The sequence below is a fragment of the Podarcis liolepis genome (genome assembly GCF_965112155.1).
Source record: "Podarcis liolepis genome assembly, chromosome: 5".
NCBI classification, from domain to species: Eukaryota; Metazoa; Chordata; class Lepidosauria; order Squamata; family Lacertidae; genus Podarcis; species Podarcis liolepis.
This window is the reverse complement of record NC_139556.1, coordinates 55,424,576-55,441,379: the sequence shown is the minus strand read 5'-3', so window position 1 is coordinate 55,441,379 and position 16,804 is coordinate 55,424,576. Positions and strand designations below refer to the sequence as shown.

Here is a 16,804-nt window from a genome sequence, read left to right as displayed (position 1 = left end):
CCCTTTTAAAGCAGTCAAAGTTCATCATTGTCAATTTCACTCTTGGATAAGTACCTTTTTTTGTCTGTTCTCAATCTTCCAGTATTCCACTTCATTGGATGATCCCAGATTTTAGTATTATGAGAATGGAAGAAGTGTAGTTGTACTACAGTGCTGTATAAAGGACTTGTGATATTGTCAGTTCTCTTTTCAGTCCCTTCGGCAGTAATCCATAGCATGAAATTTGCCTTTTTCACAGCTGCCATATACTGGTTTGGCATTTTCGTTGTGCTAACCACCATGACCCCAATATCTTTTTCTCCCATCAGTCACTGCCCCATCAATGTGTATGTGAAGTCAGGACTTTGTGCCCCAGTGAGTCTTGCATTACACTTAAAAGTATACAATGTTAACTTAAGTGTATATTCCTTGTGTTGTCCAGTCAGATGTCAAGGATCTTTGTGAATGCTGCATAAAAAGCTGTACTCTCACACAGGTTGAAAAGGAAAGGGAAAGTCCAGAGAGTCCAGCAAGTGGGAGTCTCTTGTCCAAATAATTTTCTGCCAACTGCATATCAGTGGGTTTTCTTATTGTAAACCTTCCATCTGTTCAAGCTTTCCATGACAACCTGAGCAGCATCTATATGAAGATGCCCTGCAGTGCTAATGTGGGAGCTCAATCAACTCTTACCCAAAATTTCAAGCCTGGTGTCCTGTAGACAATAGCCATTGGATGTTATTTTCAGCCATAAACGGATAGAAGCCGTGGGCAGTATCCCAAGAAGTACTTCTGTTAGCAGAAGGTATTCTGGATGCTGAGCAGAATTTCCCCTCCCTCTCACTACGCACTCCCCAAAATCTGTTCAGGGGCTTTTCCAATCCTCTGGAGGAGATTTGGAGAGGGCACTAGTGGAAATGCTTGTGCTAGGAGACATACTTTGTTGGATTATTGCTGATGAGTTTTCCTTGCACTATGAAATCTTTGGGGAGGGGGCATTGTCTCACATGCAAATGTTTGTGCTTCCTAACATTTTCTAAGTGCTTAAGAGTAAGTACAGTGTTTCAAATGTGACTCAAAAGTGTTTTTTTAAAAAAGCTTTGAATTTATGAGTAGAAATTCTAATATGGTGATGTTATAAGAAGATAGTACAGTATTGAAAATAACAAATCAGTGAGGCTGACTCTGAGAAAACAAAATATTATTCTTGGCTTAACTCTTAAGGTTATGAGTAGAAATGTACTTCATGCCTCCCTGTGTGTGTGTGTGTGTTCTCGTAATTATAGAGTTGGATATTCATTTTACAACATTGTGACTATGCCTTTTAATTAGACAAACCTTATACTAGAAATGTTCAGATATCTGTCAGAGACCATGGTAACTGATCTCTCAGACTCATAGACAGTAGCTAACATAAAATGATTTATTGTTACTGTAAATAGAAGTGCCCCCACACTAGCTTGCATCCCAGTGTTGGGCATAATTGTAAAGGTCAAGAAGTCTGTGTGTATGTCTGTGGATCAGGAGAATTTTTTCACTGGCGACCCATATTAATGTCATATCACACTGAAAATATTTTAATTATTTTAGGTTATTTGCATTAAGCAAGCAAATCTTCGAATTGGCTGTGTGCTGTTTTTGATGTCTGGCAACCATGTCTATAACTTTACGGAGCATGAAGATATGCTTATCTAGCTCATTTTCTCATATTGAAATATTATATCTTCTAATCTTGGTACATCAAATTTAACACCAGCATTTGTGTTTGCCTTTTCTGAGCAGCCTGCTACATTGAATTCAGTTGCAAAGCAAGCCCCTAGAGTGTTTGAGAGCACTTAACAAGCAGTAATATAAAATTAAAGACTACACTATCATATACCGCGATCGACTTACTGGTGCTTTAAGCAATCAAAGGAGATTTAAGGTTTTCTTTGCTTTAAGCCTGGGATACTCAGCGTAGTGTTCTCCAGATGTTGAGGACTACAACTCTTTATCAGCCCCAGCAAGCATAGCTAATGGTAAGGGGTGATGGGAGTTGTAGTTCAGCAACATTTGGGTAACGCTGTGTTGATTGTGCCTGTTTGAAGCTTGGAAAAGCTGATTCACTCTAAAGGTGCCCTGTGTTGAGCAGAGAGGCACATAGGTTGTTCAAGTTGCCACCCAGACATCTGCCAGTTTCTTCCTCCACATCCCAGTTTATTTTAGAAGTGCAAACCAAACAGTTATACTTAACATCAGGCAATATTTAATACAGTGGTACCTCAGGTTAAGTACTTAATTTGTTCCGGAGGTCCGTTCTTAACCTGAAACTGTTCTTAACCTGAAGCACCACTTTAGCTAATGGGGCATCCTGCTGCCACCGCACCGCTGGAGCACGATTTCTGTTCTCATCCTGAAGCAAAGTTCTTAACCTGAAGCACTGTTTCTGGGTTAGCGAAGTCTGTAACCTGAAGCGTATGTAACCTGAAGTGTATGTAACCCGAGGTACCACTGTATTTAGAAAGGTTGGTGTACAACTCCCAGAAATTAAACATTACAAAATAAAAATAAAGTGAAAATAAAATAGAGATATAAATTCAAAGCAACAGAACTAAACAGATGAAAAAGCAGTTGCTGCCTAAAATTAAATCCCATCAAATGCTTTAAATAAAATTGTTTTACCTGACACCTTAAAGAAATTGAAACAGGTGCTATGCCCAAATTTCAATTCTCCTCCCTATACCTATCTACTGAACTCCCTTTTACACTTTATTTCCGAACATCTGGAACATAATAGTACTGCCTTGGTTTTCTCTCTTCCAGTTTTTCTCTTGACCTTCTACAGTCTCACTTTCTGCCTCTGCACTAAAGCTGCCATGATCTCAGCACCATATCTAAAGAACTCTTTTCTGATCTCATCGTACTTGAGATCTCTGCTGTCTTTGATACAGCCAACCATCTCCTTTAGTCCTACTAGAGCACCATATCTAAAGGACTTTTCTCTGATCTCATTCTACTTGAGATTTCTGATGCCTTTGAACCATTTCCTCAAGTCCCTCCATGACCTAACTCTCTGTGACTCACTTCTTGAGAGGAATTTAGAAGTCAGCGATTATAATGAAGACCTGAAAATTGCATGTACTTCAGCATTTTCATCACCAAGTATCTATGGGGATGTCAGGGAATTTCAATGAAAATAGAAACAGGAGAGGAAATTGCTGATGCTCACTTATTATCCCATGTCCGAAATGGAAATCAATCCTGTGAATATGATCAGTAATAATAGTTGCTCTTGCTCAGTCTGCAAATGATATGTAATTGGTTGTGGTATTTCCCCCATTTGCATTGCATTTCCTTTGCAATGGAATGAATGAGGTGGCATAATTTACATAAGTTACATAATTTCACCACAACAAGATGAATAACATAGTTTTTGGCAGAAGATGAATTGCAGTGGAAGGGAAACAGCGTTGTATGTGATAAATACAGGGCCGAATGGAAAATGATGTTTTCTTATGGAAAATATAGGGCCAAATGTAAAATGATGTATTCCCTAATAAGAAGAGAAAAAGTTAATTGTGTGTCTGTATCAGCAGCTACTTGAGATAGAATTAGGCATCTCTTCTGCAAATGCATGTTCTGTTGCTCCACTTTAAACAAATAGGTTCAGTATCTGCCTGGTTGGAATCTGCGCCATATTCTCCCATTGAGACCTTGCTTGGCTTGCACCACAGCAAGGTTTAACACTGGATGACTCCCGTAGTTCAGGTTGTGAACGATCCAAACCCAGCAGATCCATTCCATGGGGCTTGTGGAATGATGAACTGATCCTGGGGACCCAATGCCATGCCAACCCTGGCCCTGCCTGCTTCTGTCAATAAATATTTGGCCTGATTTTATCCTATCACTATTGTACAGTCTGGTTATTTTACTGCTCTTATGGGTCACATAATGTGCCTGTCTGGGCAAACAAATATCATAGCACTAGAAAAAAGAACAGTACAAATAGAGCTTATTTCTAATGCTAATTTTGTTGTGGGAGTTATAACACTGGAGCTTACAGTCATCCAATGAAATGATGATGATATACTAAATTTTTGTATACCACCCTTCATCCAAAGATCACAGGGTGGTTCACAACACAAAGATACAAAACGAGGACACAAAATACATATACAAAAAAACCCAAACAAACCAATAGCCCCCTTCCTACAAACATGTTTAAAAAGCCTTAGATTGTTTAACCAGCCAAAGGCTTGGTATCCATAGCTATTAGCCACAGTAGGTAAACTTGCCTCGGTAATAGACTGAATGAGAGCCAACAAATCAAAGCTCAATCCAGATAAGACTGAGGCCCTGTTAGTGGGTGGTTCCTCAGACTGGATGGTTGGGATGTCGCCTGCTCTTGATGAGTTTACACTGCCCCTGAAGGAGCAGGTTCGTAGCTTGGGGGTACTCCTGGATTCTTTGCTGTCGCTTGAGGCCCAGGAGGCCTCAATGGCCCAGAGTGCCTTCCATCAGCTTCAGCTGGTGGCCCAGCTACGCCCCTATCTGGACAGGGATCACCTAACTACTGTTGTCTATGCTCTGGTAACCTCAAGGTTAGATTACTGTTATACGTAGAGCTGCCTCTGAAGATGGTTTGGAAACTTCAGCTGGTGCAGAACTCAGCGGCCAGGTTGCTCACCAGAACGGTTTGAGCATATTTCACAATCCTGGTCCAACTGCACTGGCTACCAATTAGTTTCCGGGCCCAATTCAAAGTGCTGATTTTGACCTTTAAAGCCTTAAACAGCTCAGGACCATTTCTCCCCTCACAGATTTCAATTCCCCTCCACCCATAGTTGCTGGTTTTTTTCTGCTTCTGTCCTCTTCCTCAAGGCTACTTAAGGAAGGGTGTCTCCCCCTTATGTTTGCTTAACTTTTTAGAACCATCCTCCTCGCTTTATGGCTACTTAGTGGTAGGCAGGTGGTAGGGCTGGGTGATATATCACTATGTCATCTAAAAGCAGTCTGAAGTCCATATCGTGATATCAGTTTCATAATTTTTGGCCTGGAAATATATTGTGAATCATGGTGTGTGTGCCCGCACTATGCAAAAATCACAATGTAGGAAAAACTGTGAAGCCAGCCAGTGCTTCTCTTGATTCCAGCAGCCCGTGTTAACACTGCTGGCTCAGCTCTCTTTTGGTTTGTGTTATGTACTGAAGTTCTCACCCTGGGCCAGCAGGGGGATACTGAAGATAGTTTTCACTCAGATCCACATATGCAAATAAGGGATTGAAAGTGACATTCAGTGATTGGATAGTTACAGAAAATGATTACTGTTGCGTTCTAGTGGAGCTATATATAAGCAGGCTGGCTGAACACTTCAGTTCAGTTCTGTTCTGGCCTGTGAATAAACAAGAGTTGTTTGAAGAATCACTGTGTTGTCTGATATGTTCACCCACAACTTAACAGTTTGCTTGGTCCTCTTCTCTTACCCCCTTCTCTAAACAGGCAAACCTACCTCTTCCTTTGTTTCTTTTTATTTGCCTCCCCTCCTCTTTGTATGCTGCCATCCAGTGAAAACACTCCTAGTGTCTCTCCTCCAGTCAATACAGCAGCCGGGGGACTTAGCAGACAACATAGGAAAGCTAGCAAGGAGGAATTGGGAGTGCTTCATCAACTTTATCCTTAGAATCCATCATAGAGGGGGATGAAAAGTGTGCCTTGGTAGGACTTCATGGTCACCATGGTGCCCACAAGCATCACAATGGGGAACCCAGATCTGTTGTATGGGAATCAGATCTTTGAACCAGGACTTGCAAAGTTATGCTACAAAGTTATGTTTTGAATGGGTCATATACCTGAATCCTAAAAAACCCCAAAACTTGATAAGCTGCTAATGAACTGTTTTATACTTGTATGTTGCTTGTATTATGGAGATGGACTGAGAGTTACTGCTGTTCTCTTCTCTTGCCTATCCATATGTCCTGAGAATACCTAATTAGGATTTTTTTCTGATAGACAATGCATTTATTTATTTCAGACAAATTTTACAATCTCTCCCTTCCCACCGCCCCATCAATTACAATGGAATGCAGTAGCGTTCTGTTTTGAATAGTTTCCTTTGTGAGTTATGCAAAGGAATTTAGTCTTGTAGTTAACTTCTCTTAATCAGCATTTGTCCATTTATTGCCCTTGAAATGTACAGTATGTCTTAAAATCCACTGGTGGCATAAACATAACTATAAACCCATTTATGGGGGAAATATTCAGAGATCAATTCAAGGGCTTTATTTGTTTGGTTTTAAACCTCAGTCTTAGGGATATACATGCTCTGAATAACCATAAACATAGACCTCTTTCTGTCTCTGGAAAGAATAGGTTTTAAAAGTTGCATGGCAAGTCTCATTTGCATTATAAACACATTATAAATGAAATAGAGAAAACCTGTTGAAAGTACAAAAAAGAGAGAGGCATATTGCATTTCCCCAAAACATTACTTGGGTTTTTTTTTGTTGGGTCCTAAAATACTTAACTATGTTTCTGAAACATATAATAGGTCTTGGGTGAATGTAGTTTTTCTTCTATGTTTTTATTGAGATAATTTTAAGGAGATAAATTCCCTCCAGTTCCTCAGTATAGATGCATACAACCCAAGCAACCTATTTAATATTGATTTAGTCAGACATCTCCATCTAGTGGTGATTTGTTTTTAAATTCACAGCTTGTGTCCACTGATCTCTCATTTAGCACTGCCCAGGTGGGAAAAATGGTTGACATTTTCCAACATTACACCATTAAGTTGGATTTGTGGTGTTGCAAAGATATTTAGGATGTTTTGGAGGTCATCCTCTGAGTGTGCACACTCTACGTTGTCATAAGCATACTGAAGCTCTATGACGGAAGTTACAGTAACCTTACTCTTTGCTTTTAGCCTACTCAGATTAAAGAGCTTTCCATCTGTTTGATATGTGATTTCTACCCCAGTGGGGAATTTCCCTTTGACAATATGTAGGATCATGGTGATGAAGATAATAAATAGAGTTGGGGTGATAACACATCCCTGTTTAATGCCTGACTCCACAGTGAATGGTTCACTTTGAGAGCCATTGTCATCTGCAATTGTTGCCATCATATTATTGTGAAGGAGCTAAAGGATGTTCACAAATTTAACTGGGCAGCCGATTTTCAAAAGGACAGTCTACATGGCAGTGTGATTTACAGTGTTGAAGGCTTTAGTCAGGTCAATAAATGCCATATACGGGGGCTGGTTTTGCTCTCTGCATTTTTCTTGAAGCTATCAAGCAGTGAAAATCATATCCACTCTCCCCCTAGAGGTCGAAAACAATTTTGGGATTCATGAAGGATATCCTCGGATATAGTTAGGGGATGGTTTGCTAAGATCCTTGCAAGAATTTTGCTGGCTAATAAAGAGATGCCTCAATAATTTCCATAGTCCTTTCTATCACCATTTAAAAAAAAAATAATTAAAATTTTGTCATCGCTAAAGTCTGCTGGGATCTCTCTCTTTTTCGATGAGCTTGTAAAGTTGTTGTGTAAGTTTAATTCCGCCCACTTTGAAGATTTGTGAGAGGACCTCAGCAGCTATGGGTCCACAGATGGTCTTTGTGGCTTTAAAGAAGCCCCGTGTATCATGAGTATCCGCTAAGTGCTGGATCTCTTGAGCTTTTTTTATCCACCAGGTGTTCATTAGTTCTCTGGCTTTTCTTTGAACCTCAACCTTAGCATTGGCATAGGTTTTTTTTCCCCTTAGTGCCACAGTTTCTATCTCTTTGCCAGATCTGAATTTTGCCCAACTCTTGCATTAAAGTCACCCAGGAAGCTAATTTTATCCTCCTTAGGCGTCTCTGATAGGATGGCATCCTGCTGAGAATAATTTTTTTCTTTAATGTTTTCATCAACATCCACTGTTGGTGCATTAGCATGTAAAATATTTGTCTGCTGGTTTTTGGTGAGCTTTATTTGAAGAGTTGAAAGTCGCTCATTAATGCCAATATGGACTTCTGACAAGAGCTTTATAAGATCATTTTTTATAGCAAAGCCTACTCCATGTATTCATCATTTTTGTTCAGATAGACCATCCAAGAAGAATGTATTTCCTCCTTTTTCTTCCTTCAGTTGTCCCTCTCTTGCTCTTCAAGTTTCTTGAAGTGCTGCATTATTGATATTAAAAGTTTGCAGCTCTCTTACAATGATGACACTCCTGCGTTCGGGATATTCATTATCTGTACTATCCAGCAAAGTCTGTATAATCCATGTTCCAAATTTCATTTGTCTTTTACGAACGCTGGGTGGTGACACCACTGGGCGCGGTAATCCACTCGGGGGAAAAAGAGGCAGACTATGTTTAGCCCCCCTCCCCCTTTTCGGGGTGAAGAGAGTGGATCCTAAATATGACTGCTCAGTCATGGATACAGCCAGGCTACTCAACGCCTCATTCTTTAAGTCAGAACGACTGAATCTGTATCCACCACCCATGTTCATGAGAAGGGGCTTCCAGGTTTCATGGTCCTGCCCCCGTTATCATTCGCCGATCACCATGGGGCTTTTTGGGGGATGGGTGAGTTGGGCTTGGGGTGTGTTTCTGGAAGATGCCTGTGAGCCTTATGTGTGGAGATCAGTGCACGCTGACCAATGCACAGTCTTTGCAGTAAGGCTCTATTCTGATGGCATGAGTATCACCGTGACTGGTAGATTCTTATTTGCTGCAGCCTTCATCTGCCGTCACAGCCATTGTAGTATTTCCCTTGTTATCTTCCGCCTGTTCTGCCATTGGAGACTTCTTAAATCATTCTTTGTCTAGCTCTTCTCCCTTGACCTTACCGCCTTGCTGGGAGTACGATACTCCCGACGGTTTCGCTCACAAGGATCACAGGAACATGCAAGCCCACTCACCACTACGAGGTGATGATCCAGAGAGTGGATCATCAACAACTTGGGCAGAGCTACCAGAATTACTCAAGCTGGAGAAAATAAACATCACAACCTCACTGAGAGCAGTTGCTGGTGAAATATCTTATAAATCTGCTTCTGTCTCTCAACTTGCCTGTCACAAGCTTTATACCTTTTTCTGTAAGGGGAACGCTCTATGATTTTATCGTCACCTGCAATGTGCCTTTCTGTTATCTTAAACAGATCAATCCTGCACTGATAGTAATTAGCTTTTGGTAGCTGTCTTTCTGGGGTACAAGGATGGGGGAGTGAAACGGCTGATACCTCATTAAAACAAAAGATGTGAACTTCATTACTGAAACCTGAAAAGAACTAGATAAAATTGGGTTGGGGGTGGAGTAAAAAATAATGAAATGGCAGGACAGGACAGTATGAAGAGGCTACGTACTTGCACCTTAAAAAGACTAGGTGACTGCTTAATGTGAATTGTGATGGCTATGTGTACATTCTTCAAGTAGAATCATTCATTCATACAAATAGTACCTCCATCTACACACCTCCTATCTGCAAGTTTGGTCCTTTCTCCTGAGATGTTAATTCCTGAATTGTTGACCTAGGTGCGTCACAAACTGGTGTAAATTGGGTCCTAATATATTTGCATTTCTCTTTTCTTTTTATAACCAAAGACTTCTTGTGTTTGGTTGTGTGGTTGGAAAAGAGAAAAAATGCTCTGGGGCTCATACCTGACTAAGTAATCATACTTTGACTTAAAGACCATTAATTTTAGGGGGCCTGTTCTGAGTATGACTAAACATCGGATGTCACACTTTATAGAATTTCCCCATCAGCAGTAGTGTGTTTCATACTATTATTATTATTCTTTTTCTAGATTCCCCCCTCCCTCAAAAGAGCACCACTTACCTTTTTATTAAGAATGCAGTTTCGTATTGAAGCAACGGGCGTATTGACTATAAAGATACATCAGTTTTGGATTTTGATTCAAAATAAAATGTTAAAATGCCTCAGCAAACAGTGCAGTGTTGTAAATTACTATAAAAAGTGGACATGTCTGCAAAATGAAAAATCCTAATTAGTTTTTTAAAAAAGATATACAAATTTTTAACCACAGTAGTTAAGAAACAAGAATCTTCAGATTCTCAGCTTATCAGAATTGTCTGTTTTCTTTTTATTGAAAAGCCACTTATCAAATCAGGAAATCCAAAGGAATGGAAGAGCTACTGTATGTGATTGTCCTGATGCAGAATAATAAAATGACGGACCTTTTAACTGAATAATTGATTGATAGTATGATCCCATTCATGTCTACTCAGAAGTAAGACCCACTGAACTCAGTTGGTTTTACTTTTAGCTTTATAGGATTGGAGCCTAAAACTGCTGTAAGCTTACAAATCTACCACAAGCTTTCACCTTTTCAACTCTTACCACAAAATTGTACAGTTAAACGGTATCATTTCACTGTTATAATGTGGAACCGACAGGGCTACAAACGCCATTATTGAAATTTGTCGTATCCTAGTAATAGAGCAGAACTATAACTGGTGAAGTATCTTGGGTTTCTGTGTTTGGCAAGTTGCACATTCTAGCTTTAAAGGTCTGCTGGTGAGTGAGGTTTGAAAAGTGTTGGACCATGCTTAATTTTTTAAAATAATGCTTTGCAACAGTTTTGTCTGCAGGATTGATGAACATGCTATCATATCCTTTTTGTTCTCCCTTTCTTTACCAATGAAGTTTTAATACTGTTCTGCATGTAAGTCAATCAATCAATCAATCAATCAATCAATCAATTTGTTACGATTAGTAGACCAAAAATAAAAAACATAAGAGTACAAAAGAATCTCAGAGCAAAGGAGATTTTTCTCATGTTATACTTTACTATCATGTCAAGCTACATTAATCTCAAGTTGGTCGCTGAAGGCAGTCCTTCAGGTGGTGAGTTGTTCTCTTGTGTCAAATTTGGGTTCAGATGCAGATCAGCACACAAGAGGCAGAGTCTGTTAGTTCAGTTAATGCTTTATTCACAAAAAATGTCATACATCTCAGCAACACTTCCCAGCAGTTCTTGCCCTGTATAGCAGTTGCCAGGACTGACGCTGCCCACCTTCTACCAAGACTCCTCCCCTGCTGGGTGTTTCCCAAGCAACCGCCAACTGTGTCTGGGAACCTTTAATCTCTGTTCTGCTTTACACATCATCCTGCATGTCCTTGGAGACAAGGGGAAGGGGAGCTAATTGCATTAGGAGAGGCAAACTCCTGGAATTCTTTTGCAGCCTCTTGCCCCACCTCCTCTGCATCAGCCTCAGAGTCTGAACTGCTCCCTGTCACCAGCTCTCCTTGTTCACTAAATTCTGTTACCTCTTCAGCATCCAACAACTCCTAATATTCTTCTCCCTCTGACCTCTCCACAGAATCAATTATTCCATTTTTGCATTACCGACAAGAGGAAGTCTCACCCCAAAATTTTTCCATGCAAAAAAACAATTTTAGGAAGAATCCATTGTTGGTATTAGTTCAGTTGTGTAGAAAGTCAAGAAGTTGCTGCAGCTGGACTTGCCTTCAGGCCAGGTCTTCCTTGGAGAATGTGCCAAACAGAGTGGATCATCACAGCAGTCTGTGCTAGGCTCCATGCTCTTTGACAGTTTTATAAAATACTTGAATGTTGAAGAGTGTATAGATGTGCAAGAGGGATGCTTTTCAAATTTGCAGATGATCCAAAGCTGGGAGGGGTAGCTGACACCATAAAATACAGAATCAAGTTTCAAAATGATCTTGGCAGGGAGGAATGCTGAGCTAAAACAAACATGATAAAATGAACATAATTGTATAGTTCTGCATTTAGGTACAAAGCATCAAAGGCACAAGGATAGGGTGGAGACGACGTGGCTTGGCACTAATACATGTGAAACAGATCTAGTTTTAGTTGATCACAAGCTAAACATGAGCCAGTGCTGCAAAGTGGCTGCTAAAAACAGAAGTCTAGTGTCTAGATTACAAGAAGTAATAATTCCACTCCATTCTTCACTAGTCAGGCTGCATCTACAATAATCTGTCATAGGAACAGAAGAGCTTTGCTAAATCAAACCAAAATTTCATCTAGTCCAGCATCCTCTTCTCACAGTGGCCATATAGATGCCTATGTAAAGCCCACAAACAGGACATAAGTGTGACAGCAGTCTCCCCACATGTGACTCTCAGAATTAGTATTCAGGGACATTGTGCCCCTGACAGTGGAGGTAGAACATAGCCATTGTTGCAGAGAGCCGTGGGAAGCCTTATCCTGCATGAAATACAGTATTGTCTAATCATTTCAAGCCATCCAAGTTTGTGGCGATCTTTTGGGAGCAAATTCCATAGTTTAAACTTTGAAGAAAGCCTTAGTCAGAAACAGGAAGTTTATATCAAAATAGTGGAAAACAGTGCTGAATATCACAAGTCTGATTAAGCTACTTGGAAAGGAATAGATTCTGTTCCATCTCCAATAAGTTTGTAGCTTCAAAACCACTCTTATATGGTGGCTCTGACATCACTATAACCTTATTAAATGTGTAGCTCTGTCAACTCACTCAAACTTGAATGTGTAAGTATATTTGAAAATGCTACCATGTAGGCCCAAATAGCCTTTGACCTAACCGCCTGAGTTCTGACATTTATCCTAGACATTTTCCTTGCCTCATTGTTCCACCCAAAAAGATACAGAATAGGTGGGAATGATCAAGAACAATAGTATTTTATCTTTTCCTTCAAGAGAAGAGTATCATAGGCATATACCACATACTGGATGCAGGTGGTGCTGTGGTCTAAACTACTGAGCCTCTTGGGCTTGCCAATCAGAAGGTCAGCGGTTTGAATCCCGTTGCTCTGACCCAGATCCTGCCAACCTAGCAGTTTGAAAGCCTACCAGTTGCAAGTAGATGAATAGGTACCACAGTGGTGGGAAAGTAAACAGCATTTCCATGCACTCCTGCACTCGTCATGGTGTCGGTTTGCACCAGAAGCAGTTTAGTCATGCTCGCCACATGACCCAGAAAGCTGTCTTTGGACAAACACCGGCTCTCTCGGCCTGAAAAGCGAGATGAGCGCCACAACCCCATAGTCGTCTTCTGGACTTAACTGCCCAGGGGTCCTTTACCTTTCCTACCACACACTATAAGAAAGCGGAGGACTTTATTGTCTTGATTATTTTTGCTGGAGTCATTGCCATTTAATGTTTTGTTTCTCTCTAGCATTTTTTCAAACTACAGATGGTTTTAATGATTTTCTCTTACACCCGTGCAATTTAAGATGTGTCTATGAATTCCCTTGAGTTACAGATTGTTCAGACACCCTATTACACAAACAGCTGGGCATGCATGTAGACAGATGGTTGACCATCTATATGGATCAAGTGTGGGTTAGAGATTAGACCAGAATTCCCATCTGAAAACAGTAAAATGGCTCCTAGTCCTGATGTTACATATCAAGTACAGAAAGGCTGTACCATCACAAATCCATCTCTCCACTGGATTAATTTTCAGATGTCAAATAAGGCAAGAACCCTTAAAAGACTTTATTTTGGTCATTTAATTGTAGCTATGAGCAAAGGGAAAGGTGCATTATACTTCTTTATATTTTACGGGGAGCAATGCTTTCTTGAAAGGAAGAAATCCATATTTGGTGTTTAAATTGAAATTCCTTATTAGGGTGGGTGGGAAATTACATTCCACAAGAGTGAGGCTTGCCATGGTTCATTGAAATGCTTTTATTTGGGGCAGTTTCTCCCCAAGGTGCTGAGTGAAATAAAAATGTTGGAGGACAAACTAAATTTTAGACTGTAATAGGGGACAACGTAAGACTAAGCAATTGGAATATTGCTTGCCCTAGACTTAAAATACTGGGAGCAGGCTGTACGCTAGGTAGAATGAATCTTACTAATTTGGGTTGCTTTACTCTGTCGTCAGTCCATCTTGACTTGTAGGAGACGGACATTTAGTCTGTGCAAAGAACGGGTCTCAAGATTGACCCATGCTGTAGGATGGCTGAGTCGCTGGAACCGAAAGGACCCCCAGAATCCAGGTGCTAGTTATACTCAAGACTTTGGTGAGGATTGGTTTCGTTGTTGGATTTAGAAATCAACTGTGATTATTAGGCTAGTCATACCATATGTATTTCCGCACGCTTCTCGGAAACTTTACATGAAACAGATTCATTGTGGAGGTTTGATAGCGATAGTATGTAATGTGTTTTTAGTACTCTTAATAGGCTATGCCCAGCATGTTCATATATATTTCTTTGACACATGCGTTACGGAGCTTTCTATAGCTTTTTCTGGACTTTTCTGCTATTTTCTACTGTTGAAGTTTCATGCAACGGAAGACCATCTGTTGAGTACTCTCCATTTTAAAACTCCAAGCGAGCTTCTATATAGAGACAACGGCCCTAAATCATGCCATTAAATTCTTTAAAGAAAATATTTTTGAGATGTTACAAATAAAACACAGCAAAAAGTCAGTCTTGGAGCAAATCTATAATGTTACGAAAACATTTTTAGCAAATTGAGTTTTCTTTCAAATATATTTTTAGTTTGATTATCTAAGGTACAAAAACATAGTAAACTGCAAATAAATGCCCTCTATGGTTCAACAGATTTATAGATTAACAACGCTTACTAAATGATATTTGGAAAAGAGATGTCTTTCTTAGGAACTTTTAAAGATGAATCAGATGAACTGCCAAAAAATTAATTGTAAAAGAAATTATCTTATTGGTGCAACAATATGCATTACCGGTATTTAAAAAACCTCATATGCAAAACCCGTAGCGCGCGCACACACACATACACACTGCCTGAAAATTGTAGTTAACTGAATAGTTGAACTCGTCTGTTACGTAAATAAAAGGTAAAGTTTAACTCTTTAAAAATATTTATTTTATAATAAATCTTAATAGCAGGGCAATTTAATAAGCTACTTTTTCAAGCCTATCTATTGAAACAATCATTCCTGTTCTTTCAGGCTTGAATTATAATACTAAATTTCACACTAAAGTTTTTTAATGTCAGTAATTATGTAGTTAGAGCTTCAGTAATATATATGCTTACTGGTTACATATATTTATTCTGATAGTAGCACAAGTGTATTCATTTTATCTTTAATATTTATTGAGTGTGGGGGCATCTCCTGCCACTTTCTGAATGTATTCGGAATATAATACAAAACATGTTCAATAATATATGGTGTACAAGTATATTGTATGAGGTATAAATATAAATGAAGGTATTAAAATATGATATTTGGTAACACTACGTTCGGGTGACAATTTGGCCGATCGAGTACCATGTAAATGTTCCAATGCTTGCTTTTAAGCTTTATAGGTTTATTCATTCCAGTGTTTTTTTTCCTATTCAAAAGCAAACTGATTCCTTTTTGCTATGCAGAATCTATTAAACTAGAATATCCTCTCCTCTTCAGGATTCTTTGAATTATGTCTCTGCTGTGGTGGTAATAATGTGAGGAGTCGGAACATATGGCATAAACATCAACTGATATTGTTTGCCATTTACACTCAGTATGTGTAATGCAATAAGAATGGCACCCAGAGCCATGTGACCTATCTTCCAGTCGTGGATGTAGCTGTGTGTGTGTGTGTGTGTGTGTGTGTGTGTGTGTGTTGTTTAAGCAGGGAAAACGTGTAAATGAAATTTTACAAGACTGTGTATAACACCAGAAATGACTACTTCACTATCCTTTTTCATGATCAGAACGATATATTATTTGCATTTTGGTATGCTCCAAAAGGTAAGATTCTCTTATGTTATCCAGTCTGCTGTTATGGAAGTGAAACAGGTTTCTATCATCTGCATAATGTTGTTCTTTCACCCTTTACAGTAGTGACTATAGTATAAAATTGTCTGATTGGTTTATAATTTAAATTGAAACAAAACTTTGTGTTACAACAGAAGTTAACAATTGAATGTTCTGTTAAATTATTTTGTCACGTTTTAAAAATGTGTTACATTACTGAGGGATTGCGTTTTTATGTGTACATTTTACTTGTTGATATTTAGGCACTGGGCATCAAACTATTTGAGAAAAGTGAAACTGAATCATAAAACATGAGCCTAAGTTATCTGAACATAGAGATTTTCATGTTTCATTTCTGGAAAACAAGAGTTATGAAATCTTATAAAATTATAAACAAGTATATCTCTTTTTATTAATATTTGAATCTTATATATTTGTGAACAGCGTTTCTTAAAACAAACAGTGTAAACTTAAATAGTTATACGTAAAATTCCTTTATTTCCATGGGACAACTGCTCATAACTGAAAGTATACTGCATCACAGTTTTAGAATAATACTACAGCAGAAATAAATGCATTTATTTTAATGTTAGATTAATAGGAATACTGATACATTTCCAAACTTTTTTCAGCATTTTCATAATATAAAGGAATACCAATATTCACCTAAAATTCTTTGGAGAGATAGAGTTTGGGGTAATAATATTTTGCTACTTTGTCTTTCTGCTGCTTTCCCACGCAACTCTATGGAATTTGATATTTTGAACAAAATTCAGGTCTACTTTTCAACATATTATGCTCAGTTATCATTTTTGCTAGCAGCAACTGCAAACATTTTTATTAGTAGTAGTAGTTATTAATCACCTTCTACATTTATATCTCAAGGAAATATAATAATAATAATAATAATAATAATAATAATAATAATAATAATAATAATAATAATAGCACAAAAATAACATGATGAATTTATAAACAACACAAAACGGTAATATTTCAGAATCTCATCTACATGTAGTTAACAATCAAAGCTGGAATAGGAGAACATATAAGTATAATAAATGTTTTAAAATTTATGATACCTATTTCATATGAAATTGATGGGTTCATTTTTTAGTATTGCTAGCATATGTTTACAAATTCAGGAGTAA

At 38.7% G+C, this 16,804-nt stretch overlaps 1 protein-coding gene across 11 annotated transcripts in view; it reads left to right on the top strand.

Moving 5' to 3' along the window:
- Positions 1 to 16,804, top strand: part of RBM20 (RNA binding motif protein 20) — a 115,278-nt gene that overhangs the window by 60,255 nt on the left and 38,219 nt on the right. Inside the window, exon 1 of one of the 11 annotated variants that reach the window (XM_083504759.1) lies at positions 15,349 to 15,647. The exons of 9 other annotated variants lie outside the window; for them this stretch is intronic. The gene's annotated coding sequence lies outside the window, so the exon portion shown is untranslated. Of the gene's footprint in view, positions 1 to 15,348; positions 15,648 to 16,804 lie in introns of those variants that run through there. One more of the 11 variants, XM_083504752.1, reaches the window with a different exon arrangement.